General features: G+C 37.0%; 1 protein-coding gene across 6 annotated transcripts in view; it reads right to left on the reverse strand.

The window, feature by feature from the left end:
* BTBD9 (BTB domain containing 9) overlaps window positions 1-19,905 on the reverse strand; it is a 413,308-nt gene that overhangs the window by 176,852 nt on the left and 216,551 nt on the right. The window lies entirely within an intron of this gene.

Raw genomic sequence — 19,905 nt, forward strand, 5'->3', positions numbered from 1 at the left:
TAAAATTCTTTTAAACATATGGTTAAGTTGGCAGTAAAGCACAGGAAATAACTGGAGGCAAGAATCTTTGAAAAAGAACCTTTCACAGGAATGAGCAAGTCTTAAAGCTGGTGTTTGCCCTCTGGCTGGGCGGCCAAACCAGGACATTTTTGAGTACGGGTAGTTAAGCTGTAACAAACTCAAACTTTTCCAGGCACACCAGGATATATGTCACCATACCTTGAAGTCTTTTGCTGATCCTTGGTAGCAGTTTGGATTTTAACAGGCCACATGTGTACATGGGAGAAGGTGACAAAGCCTAGGGGCTGCATAGAGTGAGATGTTGACCCAGAGACCGCCCCCCCCCAAAACAAAGCCCTGACTCACAAAGGGTGATACCAGAATAGTGGTTATGTTAAAAAAAGAAAAGAAAATTAAAAAATGAAAGAAATTTGTCTTAGAGAAGAAGACAGCCATGTTTAACTGGAACTTGACTCTTTCATATATGTGAAAAGAAAAAAAAGGGGGCAAAAAGAATTCCTTTGAAAATTCCAAAGCACAAATTCACTCTCATTCAGGTTTCAGGACAGAATCCATACTTAACAGGGTAGCATTAAGAAACCCTGAAATTAAAAATTAAGTTTCAAATAATCCTTGTTGGTAGTCTGCCCTTAGGTACCATAGAGAAGCTAACCAAGTCATCCATGGAGGAACACACAGGCAGGTCTCAAATAATAATTCCCATAAAAAAAATTCCAAGGAATATGAACAAACAATAAAAACAATCACTAAAACAAGTGGAAAGAAGCCTCATGAATGAGAGTCAACAGAAACAACAAACACCATAATCAGAATGGTATAAACTGTAGAGACTAGAATCATCAGATTTAGAATATAGAACATGCTTAATATATTTAAAGGGGAGACAAAGTATGATAATGCAACATAAGACTACCAAAGTTGAAAAGGCATATTTAAAGAACACCACACAGTACTTAGATTTAAAGATATATAATTTAATTTTTTTTTAACATTTATTCATTTTTGAAAGACAGAGAGAGACAGAGTGCGAATGGGGAAGGGGCAGAGAGAGAGGGAGACACAGAATTTGAAGCAGGCTCCAGGCTCTGAGCAGTCAGCAAGGAGCCTGACGCGGGGCTCGAACTCACAGACTGCAAGATCATGACCTGAGCTGAAGTCGGCCGCCCAACCGACTGAGCCACCCAGGTGCCCCAAAGATATATAATTTAACGGGGCGCCTGGGTGGCTCAGTCGGTTAAGTGTCTGACTTCAGCTCAGGTCATGATCTCACAGTCTGTGAGTTCGAGCCCTGCATTGGGCTCTGTGCTGACAGCTCAGAGCCTGGAGCCTGCTTCAGATTCTGTGTCTCCCTCTCTCTCTGCCCCTCCCCTGCTCATGCTCTCTGTCTCAAAAATAAATAAAAACATTAAAAATTTTTAAAAATATATAATTTAAATTACTATCTAATGAATAAGTCAACCAGAAAAATCAAAGACAGTTGGAGAAAATAATAAGTTAGAGCTAAACAAGTTACACAGAATGCTGTGTAGAGACACAAAGAAATGGAAAATATGAAAGAAAGACTAAGAAATATGAAGAACAGAGTGAGGAAGCCTAAAATACATCTAGTCTAATCAAGATTCTAGGAAGAATATAAAGAATGAGAGAGAGGCAATATTCAATGAGATATCAGAACAGTATTTTGTACTGAAAAATACTAATACTCAGAAAAAGAAATCCCAAAGAACCCCAATCTGGATAAAGAGAAATCCATACCTAAACACTAGAGAAACTGAAGAACATTAAAACCAAAACGTAGATCTGAAAAGCAGCCAGGAAAAAAGAGAGATTACGTGCACAGGCTGATTAGACCCTGAGACTGACCTCTGACTTCTGAATAGCAACAATGGAAGACAGTGTAATAATATCAAAGAGTTATAGAGAAAGCTAGCATTGACCAAAAGTTCAATCCTGAAATCCCTTAAAACTCCAATAAAAAGATTTTTTAAAAAGTCAAAGCCAAAGGACAGGAAGAAAAGGAGAAAAGATAATAACAAAATTTTGAAGGCTGGGAACTGGCATAGCAGGCTAGTTCTCCACGATTCCTAGTTAGTAGTGGGGGAAGATAACAATCAGTCTTTATTATGCTACAGAATCCTGAAAAGTCTCAGAAACCAGCAGTCCTTGATACTTCTGGAACTAGGGGTAAAGGAGAGGTGAGACAGAGTGAAAGCTATTAACCGTTAAGCACTTAACTGCCTAGATCCCTCGCCACCCCATGCCACTGGGTAAGCCTTTGTCCTAGCAAAACACTTGATGGTAAATCCTTCAGAGAGGATAAAACAGGCTTTGGACTAGAAGTTGGCCTAGGCAGTTGAAGACATGGGCTCCTTACTGAAATCAAGTGATTAAGTGACCATACTTACTGAGTTATGCTGAGATACCCAACCCTCTTTCCCTATTCAGCAACTGGAACAATGTCAGCTGGACCTTTCCTCTCTAGGCAGATGTTTCTTCTCTGAGGAATCTCACTAGCTTATGGGAGAAAATCCTAAAATATTCGCACCTGGGATTACACAACAAATGGCTTACCAATGGCTCTCAATATTGGCTGCTTATTAGCATCATTTTGGAAGCTCTGAAAAAATAGTGGTGCCTCGGTTCCACTCCCAAGAGTGTCTTGGGGGAGGGAAGGTGTGGGGAGATGGCCAACAGTTGAGATTTTTAAAAAATCTCTCCAGGTGATTCTAAGGTTCAGCCATGGTTAAGAACCACTACCTTACAGTGAAACTCAAAAAACATATTCAAAGCTTCCAATCAGTTTTTTGTCTTCTGTTAGTAATAAGAGGGAAATCAAGGGTTACTTAAGAGGACATATGAGAAAGTCTTCTAAAACAGGAGAGAGAAGAAAATAAAAACAGGGAAAAAACCCACCACAACTTGGAGGAAACAGAAACTCTAAAAACAACAACAACAACCTTAAGATAATTATTTAGGAGCAAAATTGAGCTCTTGAAAATTAAAAGCAGAATAGCAGAAATTTTAAAAATCAAAATAAAAGTCAGAAATTAACATGTGGAAATATCACAGAATATATAGCTGAAAAACAAAAACAAACTTTAGAAAAAGGTAAGTAAGAGAGAAAAGATAAGAAAATTGGAAGACCAATCCAGGAAGGCCAACATTCAAATAATGGAAACTTCAGAAAGAGACATCCAAAAAAAATTGATAGGAGAAAATTCAAGGATGTAGACTTTCATACTTAAAGGGCTAAGAACAATGATCAAAATGAACTAGCGCAAGCATATCCCTGAAACTTTGTAACATCAGACATAGAGAAAGGCTTAGAAAATTCAACAGAGAGAAAAACAAAGAAACAGAAAACCAGGGATCAGATTTCTCAAGAACACTGAAGCCAGAAAGCAATAGGAAATGCCTTTAAACTTCTGAAGGAAAATAATTTATCCCAAATCATGGAATATAGGAAACAAGATCTATCAAAGAAGAGAATCAAGGGGTATCTCCAGAATGAATCAAGGGGTATCTCCAAGGGGTATCTATGCTCTTTTGAAAGAGCATAGATGACCACTATGACCATCGCAGAGGGTAAGCAATCTGAATGACGGGAGCAGTGTAACTCAAAAGGCAGGAATACTGAAGGCTCTCATCACCACACCTGTGGCCACTGGACACTTTGCAGTCTGATGCAACTTCTGGAGTATGTGCTCTACTAAAGCAAGGGAGTGAAACAAAAAATGGAAGGTAGGAAATCAAAGAAACAGAGAATACAACTCAGGAGAAAGGCAGAGAATTCTGTGGATAGCTGCACAGAAGAGCCCAAGAATAACAGGTGCTTATAAGGCTGAGATAGCAACCAGAGGAGAATAGAGGTCTCCAGGAAGGATATGTATCAGGAACAAAAACGGAATTGATAGGGAGTGCTCAAAGAAAATTTTATTTAGAGGCTATTAGAACATGTGAAAAAAATCATGAGTAGCTACTAAAACCTAACTTTAGGGGGCACCTGAATGGCGCAATCTGTTAAACTTCCAACTCTTGATCTTGGCTCAGGTCATGATCTCACAGTTCAGTTCGTTAGTTCAAGCCCCACATCAGGCTGTGTGTTGACAGTACAGAGCCTGCTTGGGATTCTGTCTCTCATTCTCTCTTCCCCTCCCCCACTTGTGTTCTCTCTCTCTCTCCCTCTCAAAATAAATATATAAATAAAAAAATTTTTTTAACTAACTTTAGGGGAAAAAAATCAGAAGGGAAACAATGATATTATGTATGCTTGGGTGTGAATAATATTTGCATGACAACAAAATAAACAAAGTAAAGTAAAAAAACGCTTTAACTGCAAACTGTAATAAAGCTACACTGGGAGACAGGGGGGGGGGGGGGCAATAGCACAGGAGACATGGCAGTGTAAGGGAGCCAAATCTTCATCAATAACCATCATAATAACTCCTTATTGAGTGAATAGAAAATGGCTACAATTGATTAATCAAAAGAATTAATGCATCACTAGAAAATTATAGGTATGTGTAAATGCCTGAGGAAAAAGCTGGAGTCATCACTTTTAGAGATGGAGTCTGTACTGAATAAGGATGAGTGAGTGTGGCAACAGCTGTATTTGTTATATATGCTTTTAACTGCTATTCAACTTTTTAATCCATATGCATATATTACTTTGATAAAAAGAAAAAGAAGACAATCACAAACATATACTAAAATTAAAATATTTTCAAAAATAAAGGTAAAATAAAGACAGAATTTTCAGAATTTCAAAATGAAGAATCTTCAAAGGACAAGCATTAATTACCAATAGGTTCTTTTTTTTTTTGTAATATGAAATTTATTGTCCAATTGGTTTCCATACAACACCCAGTGCTCATCCCAACAGGTGCCCTTCTCAATGCCCCATCACTCACTTTCCCCTCCTTCCTTCCCCCCATCAACCCTCAGTTTATCTCAGTTTTTAAGAGTCTCTTATGGTTTGCCTCCCTCCCTCTTTTTTTTCCTTCCCCTCCCCATGGTCTTCTGTTAAGTTTCTCAGGATCCACATAAGAGTGAAAACATACGGTATCTGTCTTTCTCTGTATGACTTATTTCACTTAGCATAACACTCTCCAGTTCCATCCACGTTGCTACAAAAGGCCATATTTCATTCTTTCTCATTGCCAAGTAGTATGCCACTGCTTGTGTGTGTGTGTGTGTGTGTGTGTGTGTGTGTGTATATGTATATATATACACACACACACACACACGTATATATATACATATATATGTACACACATATATATGTGTATGTATATATATATATATATATATATATATATATATATATACACTCCCACCAACAGTGCATGAGGGTTCCCATTTCTCCACATCCTTGCCAGCATCTATAGTCTCCTGATTTGTTCATTTTAGCCACTCTGACTGGTGTGAATTACCAAGAGGTTCTTACTTAAATTTTTAGTGACATATTTCAGAAAGAAGGAAGATGATCCGGCAGGGAAGATCTGAGATGCAAGAAAGAATAGTGTGCCAAGAATATGAAATATTTGTGGATAATGCTAAACACATATAGACCAGGTAAAACAATAATAATATGTCACATTGGTGGGGTTAAAAAAATCAAGGTATACACAAAATTCTGGATGGGGGTGGGGGGAACAGCATTTGGTTAGATAAGGGATAATGGGAGATAAATGTCTTCTTTTTGTTTTTAAATTTTTAAATGCTTTATTTATTTTTGAAAGAGCATAAGCAGGGGAGGGGCAGAGAGAGAGGGAGACAGAGGATTCAAAGCAGGCTCCGTGAGGAAAGCAGCCCAATGTGGGGCTTAAACTCACAAACTGTGAGATTATGACCTGAGCCAAAGTCGGACGCTCAACCAACTGAGCCACCCAGGTGCCCCAGAAGATAAATGTCTTCTAAGATCCGGATGAAGTCTAAATAGAGGGTAAAAACATAGATTTATTTCCCAAAATCTAGTATAGCCACTAAAGTGGAAAACAGAATATTTAACTTCCAAACTAGTAGAAGGGGGAGAAAACAGAATGAAGAAAAAATAACAAAAAAATCAACATAAAAGAATACAAGGAAGGATAAAAGAAGAAATTTATTTTTTTGTAAAATAAGAAATTTAAAGGAAAAAAACTGGACAAATAGAAAGCAAAATATTATATCATAGAAACAGACTGAAAATACAGATGACCCTTGAATAATGTGGAGATTAGGGGCACTGACCCCTTTCCTCCCGTCCATGCATTTGAAAATCCACATATAACTTTTGATTCCCTAAAAATTTAACTACTAAGATCCTACTGTTTACCAGAAGCCTTACTGATAACATAATCAGTTACAGACTTTGCATGTTCTGTGTATTATCTACTATATTCTTACAATAAAGTAAGCTACAGAAAATGTTATTAGGAAAATCATAAGGAAAAAAGAATACATTGAGAGAACCATACTGTGTGTGTGTGTGTGTGTGTGTGTGTGTGTGTGTGTGTGTGTCTGTGTGCATGTGTGTATAAAACAATCCATGTGTAAGTTCCAAAAAAATCCACATGTACTTCAAACCCATGTTGTTCAAGGGCCCAATTTATTAGGAATCGCAATCAATATACATAGACTAATTCTGTAGTTTGAAAGACAAGAAAGCCAAACTCAAGAAAAAAAATCCAATGATACACTGTTTATAAGAAACACACAGTATCAGGACAAAGGAAGCCAGAAATTAAAGGTATGGAAAATGATCTATCGGGCATATATGCAGAAGTTAAAATAACATCAAAGAAAACATTAGAGTGAAAAGCATTACTAAAGAGAATAATTACACACTGATAAATATTTTGTTTCACCAGAAATATTTAACAGTTCTAAATGTGTATGCATGTAGTGACACAGCTTTAAAACACATGAAGCAAAAGTGACAAACTTATGAGAAAATGACAAATCCACTATCATTGGAAGATTTTAACATCTTTCTTTCAGCATTTGATAGATCAACCAGACAAAAAGTCATAAAAGATACAGAATATGTCAGCAATACAATTAAAATAACTTGGACACAGGGGCACCTGGGTGGCTCAGTTGGTTGAGTGGCAGACTCTTGATTTTGGCTCAGGTCTTGATCTTAAGGTTTGTAGGACTGAGCCCCATGCTGGGCTCTGCACTGATAGCATGAAGCCTGCTTGAGATTCTCTTTCTCCTCTTTCTCTGCCCCTGCCCCTGCTTGTGTGCGCGCGCGCTCTCTCTCTCTCTCTCTCTCTCTCTCTCAATAAATATTTTTTAAAAATAAAAGAAAATAAAGAGAATAACATTCCCAATAACTGGAACATGCACATTCTTTTCAAGCACACCAAAGACATTTTTTACCAAAGAAAAAAAGACTACACTTGTCTATAAATTTTAAAGGCTCATGATCACATAGATCACATTCTCTGATTGCAGTCAGTTAACTGAAAAATTAACATACAAACATACATACACACACACTTTAAAAGTAACTTTAAAAAACCCATACATCTGTAAGCTCAATATATATTTAAAAATTTTTTTAAATTTATTTATTTATTTTGAGAGAGACAGAGAGAGAGCGAGCGAGCAGGGGAGGGACAGACAGAGAGAGAATCCCAAGCAGGCTCTGCACTGCCAGCACGGAGCCTGATGTGGGCTCGAACCACAAACTGACCGTGAGATCATGACCTAAGCCAAAATCAAGAGCTGGACGATTAACCGACTGAGCCATCCAGGTGCCCCTCAATATATTTTTGAATAACCCACGGGTCAGAGAAGAAACCAGTAATGGAAACGAGAAAATACTTCGATATGAACAATAATGAAAATAACACTAAAACTCATGGGGGGCTGTCACTGGAAATGGTGGGGTATAAGAAGCTCCAGGACTCCAGTTCTTTACAAAATCAACTCATGAGCTGGCAGAAACCGTCAGAATCAACTTTTGCAGGATTCTGGAGTCTAGTCAAAAACTGAGAACCACTAGAAGAAGGCTAGGTGAAGAAAAGCACCTGCTTGCAGGAAAAGAGTGCTTGTGAACCTTAAACTGCCGACTTACCATCCTTCGTCCCTCGCACCTCACACCTCAGGGCAGTGGCTGTGAAGAGAGCAGCTGCATTCCTGGTGCAGGTCTCCAGCGCCAGAGGGAACAATAAGGACCTTATTTCCAGAGAATTGTGGTTTTGGGTTTCAATCTATCTGGTGGTGCCCTTAAGGACTGGTGTGAGGAGTTACCTTTCTTTTGCTCAACGTGTAACGTTCCCAGGGCTCAGCTGGCTTTCTGAGTGGCTATATACCAAAAGCACTTAAGTACAATTACTGGCTGAGCAGCCTGGACAAGGGACAACAATGGGCACAAATGATAGACTGAGAAGCCTGAGAAAGAAGACGATAGAAAAGGAGACACGTGGGGGATTGAAAAGCTCCTGCACAAGGGGGGACAGAGAAATCCACAGACATTCCAAGGGCCGGGTACAGGCTCAAAAAGGCCTGAGAAACCCTTAAACTTTCACTCCTGGCTGGCCTGCAAGCTCTGTGCAAGCAGGAAGTAAAGGCTAAATAAAGCAGAGTTGTAGACAGGTTGGTTAAGCACTGAAGCAGTTCCTCAACATAGAACCAATCTGGGAGAGGTTTTTCTTTTCTTTCCTTGGCTCCAAGTGTTTAAGGAAATTGTCAAAACACTAGGTCAAAACACTGTGCAATAGAACACAGACCTCAAAAGCTGCACATACCAAAAAATACGTTTTTTTAAAGTAATTTTAAAAAGTCATTAGCCGTTAAATAATAGCAACCCATAACTAGCAGCAACAACAAACCCTGGGAAGGGGGGGGATTTTCAGAGTTGTCACATTATTATCATATTCAGAATGTTCAAGTTTCAGGAAAAAATTACAAGACATGCCAAGAAAAAGGAAAGTATGGTCCATAAATGGGGGTGGGGGGAGAAATTAATACAAACTATCCAAGAGGAAGCCAAGAAGATACTAGATTTACTAGACAAAGACTTTAAAACTTGTAGGCCATAGATTATGTGCACATGGTGGGAAATCTATAGTTTAAAATGCTTACATTAGAAAATAAGACTGAAAATCACTGAATTCGATATTGAATCAACTTGTTACTAACTTTTAAAGTTATTAGAAAAACAACAGCAATAGAAAATGGAAGAGATAATAAAGATAAGAACAGAAAACACTGAAACAGGAAACAATGATATAATGTAGAGAATCAGAAAAACCAAAATCTGTTCTTGGAAAGGGTTAACTGTAATAAGATGGATCAGAAATAACAGTAAAAAGGGATAAATAAACAATAGTAGGCACAAGAAAGAGAACATAATTACAGATGCTACAGAGATTAAAAACTTAAGAAATTATGAATAACTTTAAGCCAATAAATTTGAAAACCTAATTGAAATGGACAAATTTCTAGAAAAATATGAATTACTAAAACTGACTCAATAAAAAATAGAAGACTAGTTCCATAAATAATAAGATATTTAATTAACAGCTAATAATCTTCCCACAAGACCCTGAAGGTTTAACAGGTAAGTTCTGCCAGACAGTCAAGAAACAGACAAATTTAGTATTTAAAAAAAAATATTTTAGCGGGGAAAAAAAGCAAAACCCCACAACACATTCTGAGACTGATAAGACCTGAAAACAAAATCAGACAAGGAAGTACAAGAAAATTCTAGTTGACCTGACTTACGAATGCAAATGCAAAACTAAATATTTGGTAAAACGAATCCAACTATATACAAAAAGTTATCATGACCAAGTTAGATTTCTTCCAGGGATTCCAGGTATGTCTAACATTAGAAAATATTATAATCTACTTCATTAACTTTAAACAAGAAAAAACATATGATCATCTCAACATTTTCAGAAAAAGCATTTGATAAAATTCAGCCACTATTCAAAAATTTTAAAAACTCTTAGCCAACCAGAAATATAAGGCAATTTCCCTAACCTGATAAAGGGTAGGTATCAAAATCCTGTTAGCAAATGTGTTTTTAATGGTAAAATACAAGCATTACTTTTAAAATTTAAAAACAAACAAATATGAGAAAGATGACCATCAGTGCTCTTTCTGTTTAATATCATTCTGATTTCCTACCATCAGAGTAAAAGAAAGGGAAAACAAAACCAAATGAAATTATTATCCATATAAAATATTGCAAAGAAACTACAAACAATTATGGTAAATAAGGGTTTAGCAAGGTTGCCAGATGCAAGATCAAAATCCAAAAGTCAGTTACTTGTCTATACATTTTGTAATATGCAGATTATATTAAAGATACTATATTTATATGCAGTAAATATATATATTTTATGCATATATATATATTTGCCATATATATATTTGCTACATATATCTCTAAAATGTCACAAAATTTGTAACAAAAAGATGGAAGATGTAGAGAAAATTATAAAATATTATTGAATGACAGTAAAGAAAACCAAAACAAATGGAGAGACACAGCACATTCATGGATAAGAAGACCCAACATTGTAAAGATGCCGAAAGTACTGGTAATGTTTGATTTCTTTTAAACTTAGTGATGAGTAATAGGTCTTCATTTTATTAAAACTGTTTAAACTGTACCCAAACATTATATGCCTTCTTTTGCATGTATGGTCTATTTCAGACAAAAATTTTTACGGTCCAGCTAATAAGGTTTTAAGAAAATTTTAAAGGGACAGTCTTAGTTTAAAGAAGTTTAAAAAATTCCTTTCAAAAATCATTAAGTATATCAAATGTTCAGCCAAAAAATTAATAGCTCACATACACATGCATATATATGCACACACAACACTCAATGATAAGGAGGACTGGAATAAAATCAGAAGGTAGGTTCTGTGGAGACAGTGACAAAGATGTTGGTGAGACAGAGGGCATGGACTTTGGGTGGGATTTTGCCCTAATCCCAGGATGACTGAATGCACTGTAGCAGAGACAGTGCCTTTTATATCAGACAACTGGTGAGCCACATGAGAACAATATTCCCCTCTGGCAGGCTGACATTATAGGGCTCAGTGGGAAAACCATACGCCTAATTTTCACGGCAGCACATAAGGAACAGTGACTGACTCAGTTGTACTATAAGTACAAAATAAGAGTATTTTCTATCCTTAAATCTCACCTAAAAAGTTTTCTTTTTCTTTTAAGCTTGCAATTGATTCTCTCTGTAAAGTGTCTTGTGATACTGTGAATTAGGCTATATAAAAATAAAGCACACTGCATTATATAAAGTTTTACTGCCTCTCTGCTATAACATCAAATGTGCTTGATTCTCCAGGCCTAATTTGTATATCTTTAGATTCACTGAGTAGTTTTCACCTTATGAAGAATTCAATAAAATGGTATTAAAAGAGACAAAGATTGCTGTCAGATATAAATTCTTTTTTATCTTTCCTCTGAGCCTCGGCCTTTGGCAAATGGTTCTTTTGGATTTGCAAATGCATCCCAGCAGTAAAGGTCTGCTTAGTTCATACAGAAGTTAGATCAGTTAGCATTAATAAACTAGAATAACCCATTTCTAAAAGATACATATTAGAAAGTCTTCACAACTAGTGTTTCCTTAGTCACATAATTGATAAAGAAAATCACGGTGTTTTCAGGCCCCAGTAGACTGGAAAACAGTTTGGCTGGGGTATATTTGATAACTCCTTCAAATGTCACAAGAAGACAATGCTTGAATATGGTGGCCAATTCAATAGGGGAAAAAAAAAGGATAAAAGACATCTAGGCTTCACGGGGAATCTTCTCTCATCTTGCTTGGAATATACTGACAAAAATACACTTGGTTCATATCAAATCTAAATGTGCAGGATTCTTTTAGCTTTGACCTCAGTTCTCTACTATTGGCTTCAACCTTAGTCTTTGGAAGGGGGTTAAAAGCCTACGATCTGCTTCAGTGTCATTTTGGGCAACTGAATGTATGCATTCATGATAATGATCATGTGATATGCAGGCTCCTATAAAACCCAACTAACATAACAACCAAAGTACTATGAACAAGGTATGCCATTTGGACTTATCCTTAGTATCTACTTATTCACTTTCAAATATAGTCAAGCATGCTAGATACAACTTGGTGTGAAAAGCTCTTTCTGTAATTTGGATACTGAAATCTTAATCAGCTGAAGTTTGAATCTGTGTTCATTACCGTGAGACTAAAATGCTATAATGATAATTATTACTGTGTGAAAATCATTACAAAAGTATTAACTTTATGTATAAAATTACTAAAAATCAGAATGGTCATATAAAAAGGGATATAGATTAATATTGCAAATATTAAGAAACAGATTCACGAGTTATCTTTAGGAAGACCATTATAGGCTTTTTGAATCAAAATATCTCTATAAAATTTTTAAAAATACCAGACCAACTATTAGAGATTAAATAGTATCCTAATTCTAATCTTCTTAATATTATTTGGTGAACTGTTATTCATAACCATAAGCAAAAAACCTCTATTTAAATTTATTTTCTTTCACATAGGATACAAGTTTCAAGAAACAATTCCTTTTTTAAAAAGCTTTTTTTAAAAAAATTATTGAGAGCAAGCAAGAGCATGCATGCAAGCATGGGAGGGGCAAAAGCAGAGAATCTTAAGCAGGCTCCACGCTCAGCGTAAAGCCCAACGTGGGGCTCCCATGACCACGAGATCATGACCTGAGATGAAATCAAGAGTCTGATGCTTAACTGGCTGGACCACACAGGCGCCCCTCAAGAAACAATTCTATTTGAGAAATCTTCATGTCATGTAAGGATAAATTTAAGATAGATGTCAACTTCGCTACCTCAAACTTTCATAGGAGAGAAGACTCTAACATAAATAACATCCATGATACTTATCTTCAATTTAAATAGAATAAATATGAAAAGAAGAATACAGAATTACAGAAAAATGAGCTGCCACTAGGAATCATCAGACTTTAGTTCAAAGTGTCTATTATCATGCAATATAGTGGTCATAGGATCAATTTAACAGGTGGTAGTGCTGACGGTGCTGGTTCCTATCATATTGTGTCAAATTTTAAAATTCTGATTCCTAAAACTGTAGAAATTGTAATGATATTTATTTGGGATACATTTTCAAATTCTTTGTCAAAAGTCCTCTCTCTATTTCTGGTCTCAATTTTACATTTTGCCAAACTATGTATCCGGTGTACCTCTAAAGTGACATTCTATATTATGTTGCAAGAAGAGATAACGTACAGTATAACATACAGTAGAATGAACAATGAAACACTTATGAATTTCCTTGCGGACATTCACCTTATTAGGAACTTCAAGGTAAATAATCATTTCTATTTCAACTACTTCTATGTTTTGAGTGAAGATCCACGCATATTTGTTTGCTTTGGGGAGACATTATATTAAGTCTAGATTATAAGACAAAAACCGTAGGAAGGGATCCTGTGTCTAATGTGCATCATTCAGCAGTTGCTATCCGGTCAGTGCAGCAGGGATTATGGGTGATGGCCACATGACTGGCTGTATGGATTTGGGACAGACCTTCTAATGAGTAACATTCAGCTTGTTCCATCTGTGCCCAGAGGAGAAATCAGCCAAATAGATAAGCTATTCCACTAAATTCTTGGGGAAAGAACTTGCCCAGATGCCAAATACATTTATGCAGAATCATAAAGGAGAAGACCGGATTCACAGGGTGTCAGACATTTGTGGGTCGAACAGGCCTGAAATCCAGAAGAGGAAAATAATGGTCCGTTTCATTAGCATTCCCTGTTCTCAGAACTAGGTAACATCACTTTGATTTAAAATGCATGTGCTCAACTCACCCTGATAGGATGTGCCGATGCTACTCACAGTCCATAGGGCTATCGTCTAAAGTGAAATGTAATCTCCAAGTGAAAAATATAAAATGATGGAAAAAGTATTTTCCTCACTCAAGTGAAATCTGGTTTTATGATGCTCTTGCTCAAGAGACATCTGTTAGCATATTTGGATTTAAATGTTCAGATGTGTACTTTGTGCCAAGAAAATGCTTCTAGTATGACTGCCCGACAAAAAGTCTGCTTTAGTAAAACAGCTTCGAGGTTCACAGTTTAATTGGCTGGAGCCAGACCGCGTGGCTGTAATCAGGGCCCCTCTCCTACTTGGCTTGTACAATGACAGCCGCTTTAGCTCTCCAACATTAGGGGCTGTTTTGTTTTGCTTTTTAAGGAATGAAGAAAAGGAAGATGGTAACACTTAGCACCTATATTAGCTGTTAGGATTATAGTCCACTTAGGACTTTTATAATGATTTGTCTTACTGCTTTCTGTTTTTCACCAAGGAAAAGGGAACAAAGATACTTTGGAACAGGGAGCCATTTGTGGATTTCTGCACACAGTGTATTAGCTTTTTCTTATCTCCTCTGTATTACCAGAGTTCTTACTGACTGAAAGTGAATATACCAGCTGAATTTAGTGTGTTGAAAGATTTGATATGGTCCTTTTCAAATGAAGTGTGTTGAAAACAGCAGTCCCCATCAATTCTTTGGCCAGTACCTTCTTTCTGATGGTACATATTTTGTATATATATACAAACACCTATGCTGTTTCTAAACTTTAACCTTGAAATGACTTTGTTCCTAATAAATACTAATATCCAAAACCCGACAACCGTATAAACTGGAACTTAAAGTTAAACCTTCATGACTTCTGAAATATTAAAATGTCACCATAAAAAGTACATTTAAAGGGGTTACATAAATTGGATTTTATGATGCATTGTCTTATCCTTTCTCAAGAATGAAATTTGAGCTGTGTTAGACCACAGGTACTGGCAAAAACAATTTTTAAACAAAAGGGGGCAAATGACAATAGTACAATAATTTATTTTTAGGACTATGTAATGTACCAAACTCTCCACTTGACCTTTTAACTGTCTTTAACTGGCAGGAAATCTGTGATAATTTATAGTTTACTTGATAGAGGTGAGGATTTAATAAAGAATCTTTTTAACTTATTTTTACCAGATTTTAAAGACATATATTATATCTAGAGCCAAATTTCTTTCTGCTTAATCTTGCTGGGAAAGTTTCATTTCCTTTAACTCAATACATAAAATCTGCACCTTTGTCTGCCAGAGAAATATGCTCAATACATGGTCTGTTTCATGGCTTGATACACCACAATAAATTGTTAATGATACATTACTGCACCAAAAAACAAGCAAATGCAATACCATGTTCTTTGTACATTTCAAACAGAGCCTGGGAATTTGAAAATATTCCCCTTTTAACCCTTCAACATCAATATCACTGCCAATAAACATGTATTAAACACATGTGCACTACACTTATAAACCCATGCTAAATGCTGCTGGGTATTCACATTCGTTCACAACTGAGTATGCTTTAGAGTGACTACAGTATACAACAATGTAATGAAAAGTATGTAATTATTCACCATCTTTTTCATGAACCACTCAAACAGGAAATATCCAAACTGATTACTGCTGGCTGATGTGATAAAGAAATTACACAAGGGATCAAGAAGACTAACTCACCTGAAAAAAAGAAAATACTGAATAAAAAAATTGGATGCCTTAACTTGTATATGATAGCCTTAAAATCCTGGGTGCTATGAATATTAAAATACACCAGAATGGTACATTTTATAGGTTATATTTTCTCTTTGGCTTCTGGGCCTCAAGCTTCATGTTGGTGATTCATGATTTATATTGTCAGTCAAAGCTCTTAATAAAAATACAGCTTTATGTCATTCAGTTGGGAATAGGATTTCTTCCTTCTCTCTCTGTAGAGTCTCACATACATATTGAATATATTCTACTAGTAATTATGAAATATAAGGTTATAAGGGCCATCAGTGATTGTTAGCATATGCCACTCAAACTTCTCTCTGATGGTACAATGAAATGATTGGAAATGTTGGTGCCATCACCTATCTGTGTATGTAGGGCTATAAGAGGGGAGAAGGCTCCTTGGACTTGCAACACCTAGCCTTCCTGTGCAGGCTTGTCTCACATACACTGACCTCTATCATGTGGTCACAAAGAGTGCTTTCCAAAGTGGGGTGCATGCACTCCAGGGGCTTGTAAAATTATTTTTTTTAATCTTTTTCTTTTTTTTTTTTTTTAACATTTATTTACTGTTGAGAGACACAGTGCATACAGGGGGAGGGGCAGAAAGAGAGGGAGACACAGAATGTGAAGCAGGCTCCAGGCTCCGAGCTGTCAGCACAGAGCCCGACGTGGGGCTTGAATTCATGAACTGTAAAATCATGACTGGAGCTGAAGTCAGACGCTTAACCAACTGAGCCACCCAGGCGCCCCAAGGGGCTTGTAAAATTTTGATTCATTAGTTCCAGAAGAAAATACTAGATTTTATATTACCATTACCTTTATTGTAGGCTTTTAAAATGCTTATGTTTTTGTGTTTTATAATATACATACTGGTATGGGAATATATGCATATAATTTATAAACAAATAAATATACTGGGGTGCCCACTTGTATATTTTTTGTAAAAGCTTCAGTAAGATAAAATTCACATACCTTATAATTCACCTATTTAAAGTACACAGTTCAGTGGTTTAACAGTTTATCCACAGAGGTGTACAACCATCGCCACAATCAATTTTTAGCACATTTCATCACCTCAGAAAACAACCCTGTATCTTTTAAGTCATCAACCCCCCTATTTTCCTCCCATTTTTTTAGCCTTAAGCAACCACTAATCTACTTTCTGTCTTAATAGATTTGCCTATTCTGGACATATCATACAGTAGGAGTCACAAAATGTGTGATCTTTTATGACTGGCTTCTTTTACTTAGCATAGTATTTTCAAGGTTCTTCTGTGTTGTAGCATGTATAGGTATCTCTTTCCTTTTAATGGCTGAATAATAATCGCCTGCACAGCTATAACACATTTTCTATATCCATTCGTCAGCTAAGGACATGTGGGTCTCTTCCACCATGTGGCTATTGTGCATACTGTTGCCATAAACGTTCATGTTCAAGTTTCCATGTGGATACATATTTTCATTTCTCTTGGGTATATACCTAAAAGTGGAATTGCTAGGTTAAATGGTAACTCTATATTTAACTTTAGGGGGAACTGTCAGACTGTTTTCCAAAATGACTGAACCATTTTTACATTGCCAGCAGCAGTTTATGAGGGTTCTGTGTTTCTACATCCTTGCCGACACTTATTGTTATCAGGGACTTTTTTTTTTAATACCACATTTTTTCCTTTCATTTGAGTATAGTTGACACACAATGTTATATTAGTTTCAGGTGTATGACTTAGTGATTTGACAAGTTTGTACATTATGCTATGTTCACCAAAGTGTAGCTAACATCTGTCCTGTTACACTGGCATTATAGTATCATTGACTATATTCCTTTTGCTATGGCTTTTATTCTGGTGACTTATTCGTTCCATAACTGGAAGCCTGTATCTCTCGCTCCCCTTCACCCATTTTGCCTAACTCTTCACCCCTCTCCCCTGTGGCAACCATCAGTTTGATTCGGGCTATCCCACTGGGCATGACGTGGTGTTTCACTGTAGTTCTGGTTTGTACTTTCTTGATGACTAATAATGTTGATTATCTTATTCACATGCAATTCTTTAAACTAATGGTGTGCATGACCAAAAAAATTCTGAGACCACTGGTATAAAGTTCTCTGGCAATTTCAGGGCAGTTATCCAATGAAAACTCCAGAGAACATTCTGAAGCAAACATCACAAGGCATTTAGACAAGAAAAAAGACACTTCCACAGATGACATACAAATTAAACCAAAAAGTATGGGAAACCTGTGGGAGAATCAAAGATCCACCAGATATAGACATCGAGATACTGCCTCCAATTCAGGGATATTACACCACTCTGAGGGACTTGTCGGAAATCACCTTCACTGTCACCATCGCGTAAGCTAATGCCTGTCTCTACCCTCATTGCAAAGAGGCGGTGGCAGTGATCATAGTTACATCCTGGGCACACCATCAGCAGTCCATGAAAGGCAATCTAGTGACAACTCTGAGGAGGCACTCCACCAGGACCAAGATATTAGAGGCTGTCGCCTGTATCTGTGCAAACAGCTCTTCTTAGTACAGAACAGAGAGAACTACAGAGGATTTTAAAAATATAGCAAAATATATAAACAAGTGCTCTTTTGGGGCCAAAATTATATACATTCTATATTTTGGTATTACGGGACAACAGACAGTCAACATTTCTGCTTAGCAAAATTACTTTTGGAAATTACACAGGCTGGTGAAATCCCAGTCTGGGAAGTATATGCCTTCTACTCTAGATAGGACCTACGGTCTCTCTAACTTACTCTAGTCATTCCTGCCCCCTTTTTTTTTTTTTTTTTTTTAGAGAGAGAGAGAGAGTGGGCGTGTGCGCATGATCTTCAGCTGGCTCCGTGCCCAGTATGGACCCTGACAAAGGACTCTGTCTCACGACCCTGAGATCACGACCTGAGCCGAGACCAAGAGTCAGATGCTCAATCGAGTGAGCCACCAGGCACCCCTCATTTCTGCTTTGATATGCTTGTTTCTGCTCTTTCCCTAACCCTGGAACACCAAGTTTTCAAATTCTACCCAGTCAATTTGTCAGTTTACTCAAATATTTACTGAGCATCTAAATGGAAGGCACCATGCTTGGCTGAAAGAATTAGGAAGAAGACTGTGTGTGCCAAGATGATTAGCTCATGAACCCTACTCTCAAGGGTTTTATGTACTATGCTCTCCATCAAGTCTTTCGTGATAGACTGATTAACAATTTCTGAATCACATCAACTGTTAATAGCACTATGAGGGGCAAGACTATTTAAAGTTGGAGCTGCTATGGAAAATCTAGCACATATAGGTCATGGTACCTACTACCTGATGCAGTCTTTTAGAGAAGGCTTTTTGGATGAGTCAAAGCTCTAAATAGGAAATAATAAAGGCTTGTACCTTAAGTCAGATCAGCAAAGCAGCACTTCCTATCTCCCTAAATCTAAGAACTAATGTCAACAAATCTTCTGATTATTTTACCAAGAAAGAAAATGCTCTAATGATTAATTCTTTTTTAACTAATCCTTTTTATACCTCTAACACCAGAGTGGCTGTTTCTGAATAAAAAGTCTCTTGTTTCTCTTTTTTCACTGCCTTTCTCTCTCTAATCCTCACCCTGCTGAATTTAATTGCCTTGGCAATGCCAAAACAATGTCTGATCCTAATAGGTCAGCATTGATCGCTCTAAACCAATTGGTTCCTTCATTAGCAAGAAAATGAAGTAAAGAAAAAAGGCAGGTGGCTCTCTGAACAGGCAGCTGGGCTTTTGCTCCTCTTACAGTGCCTCTCTCTCATTAAACAGTAGCTGATCGATTGGCAACTTGCTCAAAACCCACAAAAACTATTCATCACTTTTGACACAGACCTGTTTTAACAGGCCACTCAACTCAAGATCTGGATACCCACACGGTTTATTTGTAGGTCCCATCACAGTCTTCCCAGACAGATCTCTCTGAAGATCATACGGAGAAAAAGGAGGACACATCACCAAACAACCACTCTCTGGCAGGATGCCAAGTAAAGCCCAGCTAGGAGCGGTGGGAGCAAAGGCTTCCCAGGAAGACAGTCTGGAGTCTGTGGCCTGGCAAAAGCAGGCAGGGTGAAGAACGAGTCTTGGTGATATCAGAAAATGGAAGTAAGCAGGGATCTAAAAATATCGGTCATCATCAAAGGGAAGGAGAAAAAAACAAGGTCAAAGAAGGAAAGGGAATGCAAAACAGGAAAGAAAAGAAAACACATACAGGAAAAGCACAATACTCTCTACACTACTTTGGTTGGTTGAGAAATAAACTAAGGAAGAGAGCAGAGTAGGAGTTTCATCAGATGGT

Source organism: Panthera leo, chromosome B2 (assembly GCF_018350215.1).
Source record: "Panthera leo isolate Ple1 chromosome B2, P.leo_Ple1_pat1.1, whole genome shotgun sequence".
Classification (NCBI taxonomy): Eukaryota; Metazoa; Chordata; class Mammalia; order Carnivora; family Felidae; genus Panthera; species Panthera leo.